Genomic DNA, 23,767 nt, shown 5'->3' with positions numbered 1-23,767 from the left:
TCTGAATTTGACAATAAGGAGTTCATGATCTGAGCCATAGTCAGCTCCTGGTCTTGTTTTTGCTGACTGCATAGAGCTTCTCCATCTTTGGCTACAAAGAATATGATCAACCTGATTTCAGTACTGACCATCTGGGTTATACAATAAATCCTTGTTGCTTATCTATTTTATTTTTTATTTATATTTGGCTGTGCTGGGTCTTTGTTGCTGCGCTGCCTTTTCTCTAGTTGCAGCGAGCAGGGGCTACCCTTTAGTTGTGATTCACAGGTTCTCATTGTGGTGGCTTCTCTTGTCGTGGAGCATGGGCTCTAGGGCTCATGGACTACGGTAGTTGCAGCTCTGGCTCTAGAGCATAGGCTCAGTATTTATGGTTCACAGGCTTAGCTGCTCTGTGGCACGTGGGATCCACCCGGATCAGGGATGGAACCTGTGTCTCCTTCATTGGCAGGTGGATTCTTTACCACTAAGTCACCAGGGAAGCCCAGGAATGATTTTAAAAGGTAACTTTAAATGAAAAAGGTAACCATTTAAATTCTATAGCTTTAGAATTCTATAACTTGTTTCAGCAGGAATTGAAATCCTACTCCATCTAAAGTAAGCCTGCAGGCATCCAGGGCTTTGTAGGCTGTGCCAGTGGTGAGGACTGAGGATTTCCCTTCTCCTGCTCTATCAGTGTCTTATTAATTCACTCTTAGAAATAAGGGCACTGACGAGGTATACCATGGAGATTAGAGTTACAGCTGAATTAAATAACAAGTCAACTAGAGTCATGAGTTTTGCTTATAAAATCAACTCTCAATTATTCCCTATGTGGGTTACTATTTGTTAGATTTTCCACAAGGAATGTTAATATCAGGCTGACTTTCTCATGCTATCAGCATTCTCTCAAACCGACAGCCTGTCCACCCCCTCCCCCCCCCCCCCCCCCCCCGTGAGTGCCTCTCAAGGGAAAGTCATTTTAAATGCCACTCACCTAAAGCAAATCATAATTAGGAAGGGAAATTAGGTTAGGAATGCTGTGCATCCCCAGGCCAAATACACTATTCATTCAAAAATTTTGAATCATTAGTACCAGAGTCCTGCTTCCTATAATAGGGAAAAACTGGTTGCTGGTAGAACTGTACTTTTCTTTAAGACAGATAATATTTTGGAAGCAGGGAAAAACTGAGTCCTGCTTCCTATAATAGGGAAAAACTGGTTGCTGGTAGAATTGTACCTTTCCTTAAGACAGATGTTATTTTGGAAGCATACTTCTAAAAGTCTAATCCAGAACTTTGGGTGACCCAATAATCTGCATTTTCACAAGTGGGTTCTAGAGGACAACAGGGCATGTTTAGGGCCTTCATTGTATTCTAAGAAGTAGATTCAAGGAGCATTCTTCCAGTTGTTGCTTATCTTTTTTTCAGTTCCCCCTCCCTTCCAAACCAATGTTGTGTAACAGGAAAATCAAAATGGCATCAGTATTGCCAACAGAGCTGTCTAAAATAGAGGTGGGAGGCCATCAAGGAAGAGTGACTGACATATGTCTCAGCCCAGATGGGGCTTCCCCAGTGGCTCAGCAGTAAAGAATCATCCTGCAATGCAGGAGTTGCAGGAGATACAGGTTCAATTGCTGTCAGGAAGATTCCTTGGAGTAAGGGCATAGCAACCCACTCCAGTATTTTTGCCTGGAGAATCCCATGGACAGAGGAGCCTGGCAGGCTACAGTGCATAGAGTGCCAGAGTCAGACACGACTGAAGTGACTTAGCACCCATGCATGCACAGCCCAGATGAAATCTGAACTTCAATCACTATTGTCTTAACATAGGCATCCAGAACATCTTCCCAATGATCCAGAAACTCAAAATACTTATTTGACCCTTACCCTAAAATAACTCATGACAGCTTATCCATTAAGGATAAATACTTCCTTTCTTGTGTCATAGTTAATCATAATTCCTGCCAGACAATTTTAACAATTCTGTGGCTTTTGCCTTATAAGCCCCTGACTCTCTTTCCAGGAACACTCTTGTTTTACCAAATCTGTGTCTCCTGAACTGCAAATCTTAAGACCCCGAATAAAGTTCTTTGTTCTTTGCAGCCTTGATACTGATTATTGTTTGACATTTGATGTGTTTTAACTTAATGAAAAGTAAATTACAGGAAACACCTCCAATCTCAGGATAAAAAGTAGGATTTTTTAAAAGTTGAACATTCAAAATACTATAAAATCCATTGAGGCCAGATACGATTTTTCTTCTATTATGTATGAGTGAAGAGAGTTTAAACCTGTGTTCTTGACTAAATATGCTATCCACTTATTTCCCTTGATTAGTGATTTTTTTCATTTTTTAAAACCCAAAGCTCTTCCTTCAAAAAATCTTATTTAGGATCCCAATTTTTAAACAGATAAAACAAGGCTACCCTGGTTGAAATAAGAATGGAGGCTCAGAGCCACTTTTATGCTCATCACTTAGCAACCTGCAGATCCCAGAAAAACTTCTGTGCAACCCTAGGTTTCTGTAAGCAGTGGTTTGTTCCACTGCTCAACATACTCTTAATTTTATTATTGGATCAAGACAATCTTCAGAGAAATACATATTTGAAAAGTGATTTGGGCCTTCATATAATTGTCAGACTTCCCAGATAGCACTAGCGGTAAAGAATCCGCCTGCCAAGGCAGGAGACACAAGAGACACAGGTTCGATCCCTGGGTCGGAAAGAACTCCTAGAGAAGGAAATGACAACCCACTCCAGTATTCTTGCCTGGAAAATTCTATGGACAGAGGAGCCTGGCAGGCTACAGTCCCTGGGGTCACAGAGTCAGACATGACCGAGCACACATACACAGAACTGTCTGAAAGTATAGAATTAAATTTATTCAAATTGCATTGTTACACTATTTTTTAATTAAAATATATTTACTTAAAAAGTAACCCAAGGATCAAGAGTTATATTTAGTATAATGGTCAAAAGCATAGACTTTGGAACTGGATTGACCACGTTTCAAATCCCAGCCTTTCCATTTATTAACCACATGACCTCAAGCAAGTTACTTGACTTCCCTATGCCTTTGCAAAAAAGGAGATGAGGACAGTAATACTATTTACCTCAGAAAACACGGTATTAACATGCTATATATAAATGAGAAATAAATGAATTCTAGTTTATAAAGCAATCAGAAGAATGCTATAAAATGCAATAAAGTGAACAGTCAGAAAATTCTTTTCTGTAGCCTCAGTATTAAGAAAATTTCTTTCACCCAAAAATATGTATTTTTATACATATACTGTGATTCTTATAAATGAATACTTCATTGCGGCAAAAATACGAAGATATGTCTCCACTTCTCCCTCTAAGGCCCATGGGAGAAAAATTAGATGACTTCTCACTGAAACTATGCAAAGCCCCAGAGTATTTTTAAAGTAATCCACATACCTATTACTAGGTCAAAGCTGACACATAAGTATATAAAACCTATTACTCTCTTTGGGCTACAAGTACTCTTTCCATTACACCACCCTGCGTTCTAGGTGGAAGGAACCACAAGCCTAAAGAAATGAATACAGAGTATGTTTATAAAATAGTAAATATAAGAAAATAGCATAGGTTTTTATTTATCAAAAATTTATATTAACTTATTATGTATCATTAATTTAAAATATTAATATTAAATAATATAAACTTCATAATAGTCTATGGGAAAACAATGGAAACAGTGACAGACTTTACTTTCTTGGGCTCCAAAATCACTGCAGATGTTGGCTGCAGCCAAGAAATTAAAAGGCACTTGCTTCTTAAAAGAAAAGCAATGACAAACCTAGACAGCACATTAAAAAGCACAGACATTACTTTGCCAACAAAGGTCCGTATACTCAAAGTATGGTTTTTCCAAAAATCATGTATGGATGTGAGAGCTGGACCATAAAAAAGGCTGAATGCTGAAGAATTGATGCTTTTGAATTGTGATGCTGGAGAAAACCTTGAGAGTCTCTTGGACAGCAAGGAGATCAAACCAGTCAGTTGTAAAGGAAATCAACCCCAAATATTCATTGGAAGGATGGATGCTGAAGCTGAAGCTCCAATACCTTGGCCATCTGATGCGAAGAGCCAATTAGAAAAGACCCAGATGCTGGGAAAGACTAAGGGCACGAGGAAACGGGGGCGACAGAGGATGAGATGGTTGGATGGCATTACCAACTCAATGGACATGAGTTTGAGCAAATTCTGAGAGATACTGAAGGATAGAGAAGCCTGGCATGCTGAAGCCATTAGAGTCACAAAGAGACAGACATGACTGGGCAACTGACCAACAACAAAATGTGTTGAATACTTCTTCAGTAGGTACTCTATTGAATATTTTACACATATTCTGTCATTTAATTTTCACAACAGATCTTTGGAGCCAATAAAATTATGATTCCCATTTTACAGATAAGGTAATTAAGAGTTGGAGAGATTAAGCAATGACACATAGGTAGTAAGTATCAGGGTTAGGACTCAAACCAGTTTTACCTGACTCCAAACCTATGTTCTAAACTGCTCACAAAACATGACTTCATGTGACACACATGAAAAATAGGAATGAAGAAAAGAAAACTAATATAAGACATGTTGCAAAGAAGGAATCCATGGAGTTCAGCAACTGTTCCAATGTATTAGAGAAAGGGAGGGAGTTAAAGATGACTCATGTCTGAAGTGTGAGTAACATGGAGAATAGGGACAGTGTTCAAAGGGAGAAGTCAAGAAGAGCTGGCTTTTGGCAGCGTGATGAGTTCATGCGTAAACAGCACTCCTTCCAGAGCAGGAAGCAGTGTGTACAGCAGTGTTACTATTTTCACATTCGCTTATGCTACTCAGCCATCAGATTTTCCAAAAGCCTAGGCAGAGGCTAGACTGGAACTCCTACTTCTTGACAGTCTGAACAGATTTTTCTATCCTCCTTTACTATTTGAAAAATAAGCATGATTTTAAAAGTGGTCAGAAGAAAAAGAAATTAAAGAAAGGTGCTAATTTCTTAAGGAATGGGTAGTCTTTTTCTCTAGAAGTTAAAGCAATGAACACATTCTTCTGCACAACAGCCACCAGTATTTTGGCAAGAGCTATACAGGGAATATCAAAATGGGCAGTGCCATCTCAGCAGAAATAGAAGTTCCACTTTTTGTGAAAACTTCTGTTTCTTCCACAGCCACCGCCATGACTACCCCCACCAACATCACAAGATAAGAGGAAATTTTTTTGAGAAAAAAAAATTCATGATTGATTAAAAAAATGTTAGGTTTCTGCTTTTAATTAGTTGTTGACTTAGACTGACTTTTCTGTGCTTACCAAGTTCCCTCCTCTACAGAGGAGATTGTAGGTGGTAGGTTGTTTAGATTTTATTTAGCTCAGTCTTCACTTTAACTGAACTGATGCTACAGTTCTGTCCAATGTTTTATATTCCATTATTCAAAAAGGTGGAGAGGACAGACCAAACAATATTAAAGCTGAAAGTACTGCTACTGTTTATTTTGTACAATTCCTTCAGTTTATTAGCAAACAAAAAAATGAGGCACAGGGTCTTGATTCAGCTGGTCAGCAACAAAGTCCACTCTAGAACTGAGCTACTGATTCACAATTTTGGGCTTTACCCAGTGCACCACTGTGTCTTTTCTAACCAGCTGGTTTAGAAATATTCACCTTGGGACTTCCCTGGTGGTTCAGTGGTTAACACACCGTGCTTTCAAAGCAGGGGACATCGGTTCAATCCCTGGCCAGGGAGCGAAGATCCCATATGCTGCGTAACACGACTGAAAAAAAAAAAATTCACCTTGGATGAACTCAAAGTGAGTCACAGGGAAAAAAACAAACAAAAAATACAAGGCCTCACTGACTGGAGAGAGATTTATGTGTATGACTTCAGGTTCTAATAAAATGAAATCTCATAACACTTCACTTGAGACATAAAAAAAACTGTGTTATGTGCTGTTTATAGCACAGTATAATAGCAAAGTCTTCAGACAGAATCTCCGGTCTCACCACAGCAGACACAGCATACCCTCAGAAAACCTGTTCCTGTGACTACAAAAGGAAAGAGATGGTACCTTTCTACCTGGGAGTGCCCACAACAAAATCTGCAGTTGGTTCCCACTTTGACTTTGCTGCTAGAAAAGGAAAAAAAAAAAAAGACAATGTTCTGAACTAGGCATATAGGAAAGAAAATGGGTGATAGCGGGTGCCAGCCAAGTCCTCCAGCAACATCCCAGGTCCCCATCTTCAATTCTCTTTTTCTTTACTGCTGACCTTTAGAAGGATACAGAAATACTGTTGTAAATAGAAAACTCAAAAATGGAAACTCTAGTGAGAGTCAGCTGGCACTGGTGAAGAAGCTGTGTGCAGAAGTACATGCTGTCTGCACCAGGGGCTGGCTCTGCTCACAATCTCTGTGGTGAGCTGTAAAGCTTAATACAACCATCTGGTGGACACCCTGGAATTCCACAGAGATAGGCACTAAATGAACACAGAAAAGACTTATAAAGCTAATTCATTGTGTTTATAGATCAGAATCTTTTTACCATCTAGACAAGAGTGAAAATGAAAAAATGAAATTAACTGCTTCCCCCTTTTGAGGTAAAAGCAATCTGGAAAACAAAATAACTGCCCACTCTGAACATAAAGGAACATATCTCCTCTGACACTTGCGTGCCTCAAGTCTTCCAAAGGGTTCTTTTCTTAATGATGGGCTTTATGCCGTTTACAACCCCAGATCCAATATACTTAGTATATCTCTTACTCTAAAACAAACTTTTTTAAAAAGTTGCACTAATATTCATTTATTTATTCATTTATCAACAAATTTTTATGAGTGTCTCTGATGTGCCAGGCACTATTTCGGGTGCTATGGATATAGCAGTGAATAAACTAAATTCCTGTCATGGAACTTATATTGTTTGAAATCTCTCCCTAGATGTTTGTTGGATCAATGAATGATAAATAATACTGGGGGTAGCCTGTGAGAATTAGGTGAATTAGAGCATAAAGATGTGCTCAGTTGCTCAGTCGTGTCCAACTCTTTGAAACCCCATGGACTGTACCCCACCAGGCTCCTCTGTCTATGGGATTTTTCATGCAAGAATACTGAAGTGGGTTGCCATTTCCTCCTCCAGGGGATCTTCCAGACCCAGGGGTCGAAACCCCATCTCCTGCATTGGCAGGCAGATTCTTTGCCACTGTGCCACTTAGGAAGCCCAGTATAGAGATGGGCTGTGAGCTATATAAAACCTAAGATTTAAAAATATATACATATATATTTTTTAAATTAATCCTTGAATTTCGTCTCATTCCCATTCAACTCTCTCTTTAGGTTTGGCTAGACTGCTATAACATAAAATAGAAACAATTCCTAAGAAGTATTTCTCCCAAGACACTGAGCATAAAATAGCAACAAAGGAAAAAGAGGTCCTTATAAACAGAAAAGAAAATAGAACCTGGTAATGATCACCCTCATCCAGTGAAGTCCTACATGCTTCTACAACCATCACTTTTTTTAAAATCCAGTGAATCTCAAAGACCAGCACTAAGATAAGTAACAACCTGGTCGAAAACTTACTTCAAGGAGGTTCAGAAATGACCTTCCACAGCCTGGACTTTGGGGTTCCATGTTGGTTAAGTTCATCTGAACCAGTGGACTACTGCTGACCTCCAGTCGGTGGCATCTTAATTTTCAGTGTCCTGGGTGGTGCAGCCAGTGGAGGGATGGGTCAGACAAACTCAAGTGTTTCATAATGTAGTCAGGCACAGAGCAGGTCCTTTGCCTCTGGGAAGTAAAGTTATGAGGATAAAAGCTTATGACGGAAATCACTTCAAGCATCAAGGAATGTTAACAAACAGGGCAACATAGACAATAAAGCCTAGGTAATTATTACAACAAATCTCCAAAGAAAGGCCATCACTGGATGAAGCTATCTCTCACTCTACCCTCCTAAGCTCACCAAATGAAAGAAGTTTATTATTACATCAGGAAAAGTTTAAAAAAAAAAAAAAAAAAAAACCAAAGCACATAATATTTGCTACCAAAAATAATGCTACCTTCATCTCAGGGTAGTTTCTCCTTAGAAGGCAAACCTAAAATAAAAGGAATGAACTAGGTTTTATTTGCCCTCACTCTTGTACAAAGTAACATAAATATTACTATTGGCTATATTCATATCCAAGAAAAGAGCTGAAGTCAAAGAACAGTTTTCAAATAATACCAAAGAAATGCAGGTTTAAAAAAAATCCTTAAAAAAAAAAACCCCAAATATAAGCATGAACAAGAATATAAAACAACTTGATGAGGTCCAGAGTACAAGTTGCTTCCATCCTGAGGAGAGAATTAAGAGGCAGTCTCAAATCCGGATTTGCTCTCTGGATCATCCTCTCAGGCGGAAGGACAACTTCATTACCAGTAATGATAAAGCAGTTAGAAGCAGTTCTTAATTAGAGGAACCCAAGTAACGATGAGCAGTAGATAAAATACATGTACTGAAAGAACATGTACAAAACCAGTATTATTTTTGTGAAGTATCTTGTATCAGAAAGACTTGGGGAGGGGGAGATAGATGCGGTGGGGGTGGGGGCAGGAAGCAGATGTAAAATGAGGAGAGGAAGCATAGGCAACACTTGTAAAAATGGTTGTTAACTAATTCTAATCTTTTGCTTTTTAAAACTTTCAAAATATTTGGAGTATAGGTTCTCTTCTTCTCTTTCAAGTTCTCATTCTTTTTTCCAGTTTCCTTTTCTGGGGCCTTTTCCTTTTTCTCCCTTTGGGGCCTTTTCCTTTTTCCTTGTCTCCGTCTCCTCCATACTGCTAAGCTCCGAGGTTCTGTGGTTAAGAAAGGGATGATATGAGAAGAGAGAATGAGAGTGTGACCAGAATTAGAGACTGAAGCATTTACCTCCCTTAAGCCCTAGTTCTACAAGGATGTCTATATAACCTGGTAAACACGATCGCAGAACATGGCAGAAATGAAGACTTAGGAAAGAAAGTCCACCATTATAAAGTCCAGTCATGAAACATGCTCAAACATGCACAGTCATCTGCTGCACTTCCATACATTCCACCATCTGGATTTGATATTACACAAAAGCATAATAGGAAGCATTGACTGCCAGAAGGTGTGCATGAAAGAGATGACTAAGAACAACACCTCACCAGTGACCGAAGTCCAGTGTTTAAGATGGACAGGTTGTTGTCCATACATTCTTGGAAAGCCAAGAAGTGTGGCTTTCCAGAGCTGTTTCAGATGATTTCGTACTTCAAAATGCATGAAAATTGTTCATCTTGTGAAATAGGCATAATCACTGCTGGCATTACAGGGACTTAAAAGGGCCACTATGTACCCAGAAAAACAACCGAAATACACCTAATAATAAATGTTTACCCTCCTTCCACGAGTAAAGTATAAAATGAAACAAAATACACAAACAGAAAAAATAAAGAATGCTAATGAAGGTATCTTGAAAGGTAACCACCAGGGGCTTCCCAGGTAGGGCTACTGGTAAAGAACCCATCTACTAATGCAGGAGACATGAGACTCAGGTTCGATCCCTGGGTTGGGAAGATCCCCTGGAGGAGGGCATGGCAACTCACTCCAGTATTCTTGCCTGGAGAATCCCATGGAGAGGAGCCTGGTGGGCTACAGTCCATAGTGTCACAAAGAGTTGGACACAACTGAAGCGACGGCATGCACACCATTATTTTTATTATTAAGCTACTGGAATATTTTGAAGTGTTAATTGCCTTTCTTTTCCTCCTCTGTGTCTTTTTATTTTTCTTCCACTTTCAACTTGCTTCCCAATTCAGGCACATAGAAATGATACATTTATTGCCTCCAAGTAGTTTTGAGACAAGACAGAAAGTGGAAAACGGCAGCAAATCATTTTCATCATTCTTCCAGGATCTTAAGAGAATACAGTGGTTTTGTGAAGGGGACATATGTTTCTTGCTGAAGATTGAAAAAGTGTCTTGGCTAAAAATAAAAAGGGAAGAAGACTGTCATAAATAGATTTCCTCTGATCTAGGTTGGCGGCTGAGGGGAGGAGAGAGAGAGGCAGAGGCTTGCGATTCTGAGAGCAAAGTAGACCTGAGCCCATGTCCTACCAGAATACTAGTGCACCAGCAGGACCCAGAGAGAAAAGGCTGCCTGCTGTGTCTGGGCTGGGAGAGCACAACAACCTAAGTACAAAATTTTCAGCTAAAGTCCGCAGATAAAGGTAAAGCAGATCATTCCCACAGGTGATGTATAAATTAGGGCTTTTAGCTTGGCAGCATATTGCACCTGGTTTGAGCAAGAAAAGAATGTATTACCTTAAAAGTGGGATTTATTGGAAGGTTATAAGGAAGTTCAGGCTTTCGAGATGGTGCTAGTGGTAAAGAACTTGCCTACCAATGCAGGAGAATGAGAGATGTGGGTTCAATTTCTGATTTGGGAAGATCTGGAGGAGGGCATGGCAACCCACTCCAGTATTCTTGCCTGGAGAATCCCATGGACAGAGGGGTCTGGCAGGCCACAGTCCATAGGGTCACAAACAGTCTGACACAACTGAACTGACTTAGCATGCATGCATGCACAGAGGGAAGTTCAAGGAACCAAAGGCAATTTGGGAAGATCTAGCTTCAGAAGAGGAAGATTGAAGTAATTTTGATGACCTGAGTAACAGGAAGTACAGGCTTCCTTCAGGGTGCTGACACCAAGTTCATCAGCTACAATTTTTTCCCATCCTGAGTCACTCCTCACAAATTTTAAATTCCAGGAAGAGCTGGATGAAACTTACTTAGATCCCTTTTCAGCTAAGGAGGGTAGAATAATTTGTCTGATACTTGCAGGAGCTGGTAGGTATTGGAAGGGTTAACTCCTGAAAGGAAAATTTAACTGCTATTACAAAAAATGACAGAAAGAATGGATGCTGGGCAGGCATAAATAATATATGCCAACTATAGGTGCCAACTTTATATATACATAAATCTCATATGGTTGATCACTTTTTTAAAAAGGTATTTATTTATTTGATTGTACTGGGTCTTAGACTGGGCATGAAGGATCTAGTTCCCTGACCACGGATGGAACCTGGGCCCCCTGTGTTGGGAGTATGGAGTCTCAGCCACTGGACCACCAGTGAAGTCCCCATGTTGATTACTTTTTGATACACTGTTCATGTGTAATAATCAACTGGAAAAAGCTGAGGTTCAATTTTTTTGAGTATTCATCATGTCACTCTCCTGTTTACAACTATTTACTGATCCTTCATTCTCTTCAATTTCTTTATATTCTTCCAGTCCTTGCCTATCCCTCCAGCTTCGTCCTCAGTCCCCTTCCTTAATACTAAGGGACATGCAGTTCCTTGAATACATTATCTTATTTCATATTCACAAGTTTTTACACATGCTACTCCCATTGCTTGGAATGATCATCCCTATTCCTTGTCTGCCTGCAGAATCCACTCACCCAAATCAAACATTTCCTCTTTAGGGATATCTTTTTCTCCCTAATATTCTTTCTCCATCACTTCTCTTTATCATGTTATCCCCAAATAAAGTCATTTTTCTATTGCAATTATTTGCTCATATATTTGCCTCACCTATAGATACATGAGCTTTTAGGAGTAGTTTCTGAATAAATAGTTGTTGAATTGGGACTTCCTTGGTGGTCCAGTGGTTAAGACTTTGCCTTCCAATGCAGGGGACTTGGGTTCAATACCTGGCTAGGGAGCTAAGATCCCACATGCTTCAAGGTCAAAAAACCACAACACAAAACAGAAGCAATATTGTAACAAATTCAACAAAGACTTTAAAAAAATGATCCACACACACAAAAAAAATCTTAAAAAAAAAACTTGTTGAATATATTAGTGAATTTTCCAATCATATACCAATATTCACCCAGGGCTCACACTGCTTGGAGTTATATACAGGAGATATAGTAGGGATTCATACAGAATGTTTACTACCACATTAATTCCCTGTTAGGGGTATGCAGTGGGGAAGGAAAAGTTTTATAGGCAAGACATAGGTTTTCATTAGAATCTCTGAATATTCACTATTCCTTAATTCCCATGTCTACCTGCAAGCACAATGCACCATTTCCTGCCTATTTTATTTGCTGATATTAATTTTGCAAATTTTATTTGTCTTCATTTCATTTCTGTAATGGTAAAGTTCATATTCCAAATTATTTACAAATTACTAATGAAATACTGGTTTTACATTTCACTGCACGGCACTGTCCCCTAAGAGCAAGGGTGCAGGAGCCAGATTGCCTGGGTGTGCATCCTGGCACTGGTCAGGTGACTCTGGGCCAGAATATTCGAACTCTGTGCCTCAGGCACCTAATTGATAAAAGGTCCGTAATAGTACCCAAGCCATTGAATCATTGAGAGGGTTAAATAGGTCACAGATGTAAAGCACTTAGAACACTGGTTGACAGGTAAAAAGTGCTAAATAAATGTTAGCCACCATTCTTATTGAAACAAAATGTATACCCTACCACAGTATCATTTTTCATCGTTAAAATAATACAGTACATGAGAAGTATAATTACAGAAAGCATTCAGAAAACATGAATTTGTTTCTATCACAGTAGGATTCAGGTTTTTTGTAATAATCAGGACACAAGAAGCAGTTCAAAACCACTGCAATTCAAAACCACCCTTAGTTCTATTTGCAATTTTTTAAGGAATCTCCACACTGTTCTCTATAGTGGCTGTACTAGTTTGCATTCCCACCAACAGTGTAAGAGGGTTCCCTTTTCTCCACGCCCTCTCCAGCATTTATTGCTTGTAGACTTTTGGATCGCAGCCATTCTGACTGGGGTGAAGTGGTACCTCATTGTGGTTTTGATTTGCATTTCTCTAATAATGAGTGATGTTGAGCATCTTTTCATGTGTTTGTTAGCCATCCGTATGTCTTCTTTGGGGAAATGTCTATTTAGTTCTTTGGCCCATTTTTTGATTGGGTCGTTTATTTTTCTGCAATTGAGCTGCATACGTTGCTTGTATATTTTTGAGATTAGTTGTTTGTCAGTTGCTTCATTTGCTATTATTTTCTCCCATTCAGAAGGCTGTCTTTTCACCTTGCTGATATTTTCCTTTGTTGTGCAGAAGCTTTTAATTTTAATTAGATCCCATTTGTTTATTTTTACTTTTATTTCCAGAATTCTGGGAGGTGGATCATAGAGGATCCTGCTGTGATTTATGTCAGAGAGTGTTTTGCCTATGTTCTCCTCTAGGAGTTTTATAGTTTCTGGTCTTACGTTTAGATCTTTAATCCATTTTGAGTTTATTTTTGTGTGTGGTGTTAGAAAGTGATCTAGTTTCATTCTTTTACAAGTGGTTGACCACTTTTCCCAGCACCACTTGTTAAAGAGATTGTCTTTTCTCCATTGTATATTCTTGCCTCCTTTATCAAAGATAAGGTGTCCATATGTGTGTGGATTTATCTCTGGGCTTTCTGCCTTATGACCCAGCAGTCCCACTGCTGGGCATACACACCAAGGAAACCAGAATAGAAAGAGACACATGTACCCCAATGTTCATCACAGCACTGTTTGTAATAGCCAGGACATGGAAACAACCTCGATGTCCATCAGCAGATGAATGGATGAGAAAGCTGTGGTACATATACACAATGGAGTATTACTCAGCCATTAAAAAGAATACATTTGAATCAGTTCTAATGAGATGAATGAAACTGGAGCCGATTATACAGAGTGAAGTAAGCCAGAAAGAAAAACACCAATACAGTATACTAACACATATATATGGAATTTAGAAAGATGGTAATGATGACCCTGTATGCAAGACAGCAAAAGAGACACAGATGTGTAGAGCGGACTTTTGGACTCTGAGGGAGAGGGTGGGATGATTTGGGAGAATGGCATTGAAACATGTATACTATCATGTAAGAAAAGAATCGCCAGTCTATGTTTGATGCAGGATACAGGATGCTTGGGGTTGTTGCGTGGGGATGATCCAGAGAGATGATATGGGGTGGGAGGTGGGGGGGGGGGGGTTGATGTTTGGGAACTCATGTACACCCATGGTGGATTCATGTCAGTATATGGCAAAACCAATACAGTATTGTAAAGTAAAAGTAAAAAAAAAAAAAGAAAAAACCACCACCCTTAGGAGCTAATGAATGAATGGGGGAAATAGTGTAATATGTGGGTGTGCTAATTCACCTCAGCCGTGTCTGACTCTTTGTTGATCCCATGGGTTGTAGCCTGCCAGGCTCCTCTGTCCATGGGATTCTCCAGGCAAGAATACTGAAGTGAGTTACCATGCCCTCCTTCAGGGGATCTTCCCGAAGCAGGAATTTAACCCACGTCTCCTGTGGTTCTTATTGGCAGCCGGGTTCTTTACCACTAGCGCCATCTGGGAAGCCCAAAATAGAGTAAACAGAAATCCAAACCCACTCAGGGATGCTTCCTCACACAAGAGCTTAGTGACTGGGAAATAACCAAATAGGAGTCCAATGAGATTACTTAACCTGAAGTGGCTAAGAGAGGAAGGGGATTGCCTCTAGTTGGGAGAATTGCCTCGAATGACCTTTGTTAAGGGAAATTTAAATAACTTATTTACTCACTTTAAGTCCAGTTGAAATGAAGTTGGTACCATATAAAACCGGCTTTCCTAGTTTTCTAAACATGTTGGTCACTCAGTAAGTTTTATGTAATAAAATATGTTATCATCTTGTTCAGGAGTTTCCAAATTGTCACACTGTTTATATGACAAGATGCTTGGAAAGCCAAACATTTCTGTAGTTTGTGCTTACTACAAATTAAGGACACTGTATCTTTTCGTAGTTATGAAAATAAGCATTGGCTCTAATGTCCTGGATTAAAAGCCAATTTATTTTTAAGGATAGTCAATCTTTAAAACAACTTAAATCACTAAAATGCCTCCCCTCCTCCCTAATCTCTCAGAGTTTATCTTTTGATGGGATGTGTATTAATGAGTAAAATCAGATTACTGGCTAGGGAAAAATAACTGGCTATTTTGGCATGTCTGGAATAACATGTGAGGATGCCTTACTGGTGAGTAAGATACCTTACTCTGGAAAGTATAGTATAGAATGAATAGTATTCTCTAGTATATCTATAGTAGTCTGTATTATTTATAGAATGAATAAATGAGTACTAGAACAATCTTACTTAATAGTTTATATGGACTAAATGTGCTATATTCATTAAATACATTTCTAAGTTTAGGAAGACTTCCATTTTTAATAAAGATGCCTAAGAATCAATGCCATGACTCCTATTTAAGTGTTTGATATGACAATACAATCATCCTCTGGAAAAGATAACACACTGTATTTTCTTATCTAGAACATCAAATCTGAGCAATCTATGTTAGATGTTAGTTTCAAAACAATTGTAGCAATGTTTCTGTTAATTTGAAAGTGAAAGTGTGAAAGCATTAGTTGATCAGTCACGTCCAACTCTGCAATCCCATGGATTGTAGCCTGCCAGGCTCCTCTGTCCATAGAATTCTCCAGGCAAGAATACTGGAGTGGGTTGCCATTTCCTCCTCCAGGGGATCTTCCTGACCCAGGGATTGAACTTGCGTCTCCTGCACTGACAGACGGATTCTTTACCACCAGGAAAGCCATGTTAATTTGAAATACAATATTAAATAGATGACATATTTTATTAGCTATGTACAGTACATTAGGTGCATCTTCATTTTGTACAATGCAAGAAGGCACTAAATCTCCCCATGAATGGTGTGAAAGTAAAATCTTATTCAGGCATTAAAAAAAATAATTTTATTTATTTGTTTACTTTTGGCTATACTGGGTCTTCAATGCTGCACGGACTTTTTTCTAGTTGCGAAGTGTGGGAGCTACTGTCTAGTTGTGGAACTCCATGGGTTTCTTTGTGGTGGCTTCTCTTGTTGTGCAGCACGGGCTCCAGGGCACGCGGGTTTCAGTAGGTGCTGCACATTAACTCAGTAGTTGTGGCTCCCAGGTTCCATAGCTGTGGTGCGTGGGCTTAGTTGCTCTACTGCCACATGGGATCTTCCCAGACCAGAAATCGAAACTGTGTCTCCTTCACTGGCAGGCAGATTTCTTACCACTGAGCCACCAGAGAAGCCCCTTATTCAGGTCTTTGAAAACTATTTTGTTCCTGAGGAAGAAATCTGGAAGAGAAATTTTCCTGGCTTCTGACCAATAATTTTGTTATTGTGTCACCCAAATAATTTTCAATTTATTATGTCAGGAAAGCATAAAGATAATTCTTTCCCACTTTTTACAACTGGGAACCCCTGAGGTTAAATCTCTTTTTAGTTACAAATATGGGAAAGTGAAAATGAAATGTGTCGGACTCTTTGAGACCCCATGGCCTGTAGCCTACCAGTCTTCTCAGTCTATGGAATTTTTCAGGCAAGAATACTGGAGTGGGTTGCCATTTCCTTCTCCAGGGGATCTTCCCGACCCAGGGATGGAACCCGGGTCTCCCGCATTGCAGGCAGACACTTTACCGTCTGAGCCATCAGGGAAGATATGGGAAACAATACATCAAATATATATATATATATATATATATTTGATATATATATGTAAAATCTTGCTTAAATTCATTTTGCCAAAATTCTATCATCTCCACAAGAGAAAACATGGTTTGAAATAATTAAATGAAAAACAAATATTGCTTTCACATTCACTGTTTCAAACTTCATGCATCTGCCTCTATTACAGGATCCACATTTGACTTCATCAAGGGCTTTGTTCCTGAGAATTCACTGCAGAGTTAAGAAAATGAGTTATATGCAGCTGTATGGGGTTGTGTTCAGTTAATCATTTACTCTAAGTCATATGGACCGAAAGGCATGACCCATGGTAAATTAAAAGAGCAATGGACTAATAATTCATAGCTTAATCTGGATGCTGTTTTAAATCTCTTTGAATTTCCATTTTCCCACTGGAAAAATGGTGAAAATGCCTGCCTTGCATCTACTTATAGGAATTTTAAGAGGACTGAGATGCTCTATCAGAAATACTTTGAAACTATCTAAGGTTAGTTGTATCATAATTCCTAGTATTTTAAAACAGCTTTGGTTTTTATTTTACATAGATACTAGTAAGGAAGACTGGGGAGGTAATGGTTCCTTCTATTACAAGCCTTTTTTAGAATTTCTTAACACGTATCAACGACCAGAACAAGATAATATTTGTGATCCTTGATTACTTTAAAAAACAAAACACAATTTTCAAAACGCACAAAAGTTAAGACTGATAACTTTCCGTTCAGCTCAAAATTTATTTTAGAAATGATAACTTCACAACGAACTATTCACCTTCAGTCTTAAGCGTATTTCATAGGGATGATTTAAATTTCTGATATTCTGGTTCCTACTGATGAATTCTCCATTTTGACAAGTTCTGATGAAGTCTATTCACTCTAGACAATTTATGCAAACCTAACTTGAATAGCTGATTTTTACTTTATCCCCTTGAGTTCCTAGAACTGCCCTGATTAAATTTTAAAATATAATTACAGGTAGCACACTGAGTCAGTCAGTTAGTCAGAGAAATCTGAGCTCTGAAAGCCTACTTCCTGCACCACACTGCCTTAAGTGCTCTGGAGGAGGGCGGGGGTGGATGGGAACAGTCATCATGAAATGATTTAAGGATTATTATTAACACAACAGATCACCAAGTACTCAAGTGGAAACTCTACACAGAAGTTCAAGAAATGGAGAATAAAAGCAGCACCTTTCCGGCTTTAACTGCCTGTCCTATATATTTAGTAAATGTGTTTTGTGGCTGCTAGTAGCTTTACTGGCATCCCAACAAAATAAATTAAACAACGTTGGTCTACTTAACAAATGGGCAGTCTGGGTTGGTGGAGAGCAGTTCTTTAATTTATTTTACCTGGTAATACTGCTACAGCTTTACTAAGTGAAGGGTCAGGGAGACATTAAAAAAAAAAAAAAAAAAACTTTTTATTCTGGAATAATGTTAGATTTACAGAATGTTGCAAAAATAATACAGAGTGTTCCAATATGCCATTACCCAGTTTCCCTAAATGTTAATATTTTACATTGCCATAGTACATTTTTCAAAACTAAGAACCAACATTGGAATATCACTATTGACTAAACTGTGGGATTTATTCTAATTTCATTTATTTATACTAATACCTTTTTATGTTTCAGGATTCAATCCTTATACCCTACATTGCATTTAATAGGAGTGTCTAATGTCTTACTGCTGAGATTTAAAAAATCAACTGTTTCTGGGCAATGAGGCTAATCAGTCAAAATATTAATGTGGAGCAGTAATAAGAACAAATTGAGTGTTCAAGAGCCACCTGGGCACACCATAGTGTCAAATTCTTAACCTTAGCAAAATGTATGATTTTGTAGGTAGCCATTAACCTCTTTTATTTACCTAAAGATGATTGTATCAAGAAAAGCTCTACCATCATTTCTAGAGGGCTCTTGGTCATTGTTGTTTGGTTTTTGTTTTGGGGTCTTTTTTTTTTTTTTTTTGTATATCCATGAGAACGTTTTGATAAGATTATTCTTTTGCTATCACTTAGTGTAGACAACTAAATTTTCCAAACGAAGACATGAGAAGGTGCTCACTTGGGTCCCAGTTAAGGAAACTTACCTTAGATACTGGAGAAATAAAACCTTAAGTAGTCTGCTAAACATGTATCGGGGGCTTCCCTGATGGCTCAGTGGTAAAGAATCCCCTTGCCAATGCAAGACACATGGGTTTGATCCCTGGGTAGGGAAGATCCCCTGGAGGAGGATCCCTTGGAGGTGGTTGCCACCCACTCCAGTATTCTTGCCTGGGAGAATCCCATAGACAGAGGAGCCTAGCAGGCTACAGTCCAGGAAACCTCAAAGAGTTGTACACAACTTAGCAACTGAACAAAAACAGAACATGTATTAGAAGATAATTATGAGTCAAGACCAATGGGTCTCTAACTTGGGCATGCACAAGGATTACCAGAGGGCTTGTTAAAATACAGATTTCTGAGTTCCATCCCCAGAGCATCCAACTCAGAGGGTCAGGGCTAGCCCAGGCATTTGCATACTAACAAGTTCACAGGTGATGTGGATGCTGCTGGTCCTGGAAATATACTTTGGGAATTACTTTTGTTGATAGTTGCATGAAAGAAAAATAAAGCCATTTTGTTCTGATGAGGTAAGTATAATCATAGGTCCTTGGATTTATCTGCTACCTACCAGTTCGATAAGGGATCTGTTAAATTTCATTTCATGTCTGTGCAAGGACTAAGTTAGAAAAATAACACAAAGATATGAGCTTTCCACAGCAGTTCTCACAAGTCTATCTTCCCTTCAATCAATTCAATCATTTTTAAAATATTTGTTGACAATAATAAATTATTATAAACCCACCAAAAGTTTTTGGCCTGAAACAAGGCCTCTGATTGATCAATGAAACTTAATAGGGTTGGGGGATGAAACACATCTTCAGCAGTGTTTCTGAAACTTTGCTGTGTTTATGGATCACCTAAGGATCTTTCAGGTGGTCTAGGTGTGGACCCTGAGATTCTGCATTTCTATCAAGCTTCCAGATGATGCATTGCTGCTGGGCCATGGATCATACTTCAGGTTAGGTATATGCCTTTTGATGATTTTAGCAAATACAAGAATCTTGGAACTTCCTAGCAATGCTCTGTCATAGAAATAGTTCTTTGGGTGCCTGATTCACTTTGCTGTACAGCAGAAAGTAATACAACAATGTAAAGCACCTATCAGTTCAGTTCAGTTCAGTCACTCAGTCGACTCTTTGCAACCCCATGAATTGCAGCAAGACAGACCTCCCTGTCCATCACCAACCCCCAGAGTACACTCAAACTCACGTCCATCGAGTCCGTGATGCCATCCAGCCATCTCATCCTCTGTCGTCCCCTTCTCCTCCTGCCCCCAATCCCACCCAGCATCAGAGTCTTTTCCAATGAGTCAGCTCTTCGCATGAGGTGGCCAAAGTACTGGAGTTTCAGCTTTAGCATCATTCCTTCCAAAGAACACCCAGGACTGATCTCCTTCAGAATGGACTGGTTGGATCTCCTTGCAGTCCAAGGGACTCTCAAGTCTTCTCCAACACCACAGTTCAAAAGCATCAATTCTTCGGTGCTCAGCTTTCTTCACAGTCCAACTCTCACATCCATACATGACCACTGGAAAAACCATAGCCTTGACTAGACAGACCTTTGTTGGCAAAGTAATGTCTCTGCTTTTGAATATGCTATCTAGGTTGGTCATAACTTTCCTTCCAAGGAGTACTCTAATTTAAAAAGAAAGAAAGAAAGAAAAAACAAACAAAAAAAGAAATAATGCCTTTGACTAAGGCACGTTTCGGAATACACAAATCTACATCCTGAACCCAAGTCTTTAGAATAAAGGGATAATTGTAGGGAAACTAAGTCAACAAAATCTCCCTGGAGTGCACTGGTACACGGTGGAAACTTCTTGACTCTGGTCACTTACTGAGGGGTCTTTTATCTTTAATCTATACTTTTTTACCCTAATCTAGTAAGTAGGAGTGACCTAGGGAAAAAATACAGAGGAGTATAATCCAGTTCTGCAATTTCTGCCTAGGTCACTGCCATGAATGCTCATCTCATGAACATGTCTTCAGTTCCTGAGACTGTTCTTCCATCTCCTTAACTCTCGATGTCTCAGAGGTCCTCCTGGCTCTTATGATGGAATTTCCAGGAAAGCTACTGACTTTTGTCATTTCCCCTAAATGAAGTTTTAGCCAATGGCCAACAATATATAAGACCTTATCAGACCTTATCATCCCTTTTAGAATATAAAGGGATAAAGGATAAGAAGTCTTTTATATCTATTTCATCTGGTTGCTATAGAGAAAAAAAAAGAAGCTTCAGAAAAATTGAAAGGTTTGCTGATTGCCTCAAGAAGAGGAGGACTGGCTAGGAGAACGTATTCTTTTCCATACTGGGTTGGAAGAGAAACCTTAGTCAGAATCAACTAATACTATACACTGTGGCTCTCCCAAGATGCTGCCTGAGGATCCATCACAGCTGGGATGGTAGCATGCCTCCTGAACAAGTGAATAGGGTAGAAGGACCCCTACAAAGCCCCCCTCAGACTGCATCTATAAGTAGACTCCCAGAATATATTCAGGTGAATGAAAAGGTGTCTCTACCTAACTAACAGTGGCAGTGGTATAGTCAGGCAACCTTCAGGGGTCCACAGATGAAAAAAGGTAACAGTGAGGTGGCCTAGCCCTGGGTAGTATACATCAACAAACGGCCCTCACTACTCACAAGTCTCCTAATTCAGTTTCTATCCCTGCATTGCATTATGGGCACTACCATCAGTAACCTGCAGCCAAAAGAAACCCCTATTCAACAAAAGCAGAACTTCAGAAAACTGTTCACTACTCTAAGCTTGACAACTTACTAGTACCAGAAGACTTCTCTGATGAGACTAGTAGTGATTTCAACATTGTGACTTTTTTGATACTGTATAGTGTGTCAACCTATAGAAGAAATGCAAACTCAGTGAACCAATATTTTTCAGATGACCAATGAATGCATGATGTTACAAAATCATGCATCAGTAAAAGATCCATTCAAAATGCAAAACAGACCAATAGATTTTAAGGTAATAGAACATAGAGAGCTTGTTGACATGATTTTAGATTATACAGTACAATTAATCTTTAAAATTAAGGGTCTTCCTGATAGCTCAGTTGGTAAAGAATCCTCCTGCAATGCAGGAGACCCTGGTTCCATTCCTGGGTTGGGAAGACTGCTGGAGAAGGGATAGGCTACCCACACTGGCATTCTTGGGCTTCCCTGTGGCTCAGCTGGTACAGAATCCACCTGCAATGCGGGAGACCTGGGTTTGATCCTTGGGTTGGGAAGATCCCCTGGAGAAGGGACAGGCTATCCGCTCTAGTACTCTGGCCTGGAAAATTTCATGGACTACACAGTCCATGGTGTTGCAAAGAGCTGGACACAACTGAGCGACTTTCATTTACTTTCAATCTTCAAAAAACTTACTAGTCAAATATTAATGTAATATCAAAAAGAACATTCTTGGTTATCTGCTAAAGTTCTTAAACACTCCTCCCTTTTCCAATCACAGACCTGTTTGAGGCCAGATTTTTCATTATATTCTTTAACCAAAATGGTATGTCACAATATGTTAAACACAGACATTAGATACAAATGTAGTAGTACCTCCCATTAAGTCAGACATAAAAGAGATTTGCAAAGCACGTAAAATGTCACTTCTCACTGGCCTTTTTGTTTGGAAAAATATATTTTCATAAAGTGTGTATATTACACATAATTGGTTTATTATCATTATTTTTAAATAAATTTTTCCTAAGAAAACTAAAGAAATTAAAATTTTCTACATGGTAAATATTGATAGATATAAAGCATATACACAAATGTTCTTTGGAGTCCCCAATAGTTCTTTTTAAGCTTTTTATTTAAAAAAATTTTTCCCAATAATTTTTAAGGATAAAAGCTTGAAAATTGCTACCCTAAGCTATGGGTTTCCCTTGTGGCTCAGCTGGTAAAGAATCCGCCCACAATGTGAGAGACCTGGGTTTGATTCCTGGGTTGGGAGGATCCCCTGGAGAAGGAAAAGGCTAACCACTTCAGTATTCTGGCCTGAAGAATTCCATGGACTGTATAGTCCATGGGGTAGCAAGGAGTCAGACACGACAGTGACTTTCACTCCATTTCACTTCAGCCTAAGCTAAGGGCTATGCTTCCATCAACTTTTTTTTAATATTGTGTCTGATAATTAAACAGAATGCTTGCTATATTTTGTTTGTGAAATGCTAACAGTAGAAAATATTTTACGTCACATTGTAATTCTATGATAATGGAAAATTAGAACATAAAGGTGGGGGAAAATAAACAGTATTGGTTGTAAACAACTGATATTTGTATCTCTGGTTTGGGTGATCTAATCACAACACATGGGTTAACATCTATGGAAAATATATTCTGAGCTACCACAAGTGACTTGCAAATACACCTAATCTGGTTCTTTGAAGAAGATGTGAGAAGAAATTTGGTCTTGATTATAAAACATGGTAATGGTCATAAAACCTCTCATACTCTGGGGATTTGATTCTGTACTTGGGCTCTCCCCACTGGAGTTCTTTGAGGACAAGGAGTTGCTTTTTGTTTTTTAATTCTATAAATACATATACTAAAAAAAGCCAGAGGATCTCGCATTAAGTATGACTTAATAAATATTTGTTGAATGAATCAATCAACAGAATACTCAATACTTAGATATACAAAAGTCATGCCAGGATGATTTTTAAATTATATTTATGCTTGCTCCACAGTCAGAAATATCATCCAGAGGCATTGAATACATTACAAAAATATAAATAAAAGCTTTTGTGATGAACTCAAACAACAAGAAATCACTTTAGGAGATGATATTTTAGTGAAACTGGATTTTTATTGTGGTGTTTCCCTGGTAAGGATCAGAAACATTTCTGATATGGTGGAACTACATGCACTCTGCAAAATTAGCAGGCAGAAAAAAGAAAAAAAAAAACCCTGTTTATGCCAAAAGCCCATCTTAATGATAAGGATAAGACTACTCAGAAAATAAAGTGAGGACTGTCCTTCCATCCAACACTATCATGGCGGAGTTTAGTGTCTACTGGAAAAATGTTAAAAGTCTCAAGGAAATTATTACAACCTATAAAGACTTACTTCTGGAAGAAAACTGTTGGTTTTCTAATATATTTCTGGTTTCTGGAAAGGCCAGGATATGCAT

At 38.8% G+C, this 23,767-nt stretch overlaps 1 pseudogene; it reads right to left on the bottom strand.

Annotated features, from left to right (window-relative positions):
- LOC128045574 (mitochondrial transcription rescue factor 1-like) overlaps positions 1 to 23,767 on the bottom strand; it is a 32,762-nt pseudogene extending 8,995 nt beyond the window's left edge.

This window comes from Budorcas taxicolor, chromosome 3 (assembly GCF_023091745.1).
Source record: "Budorcas taxicolor isolate Tak-1 chromosome 3, Takin1.1, whole genome shotgun sequence".
Classification (NCBI taxonomy): domain Eukaryota; kingdom Metazoa; phylum Chordata; class Mammalia; order Artiodactyla; family Bovidae; genus Budorcas; species Budorcas taxicolor.
The sequence above is the reverse complement of the archived record's forward strand: the minus strand, read 5'-3'. Positions and strand labels throughout refer to the sequence as shown.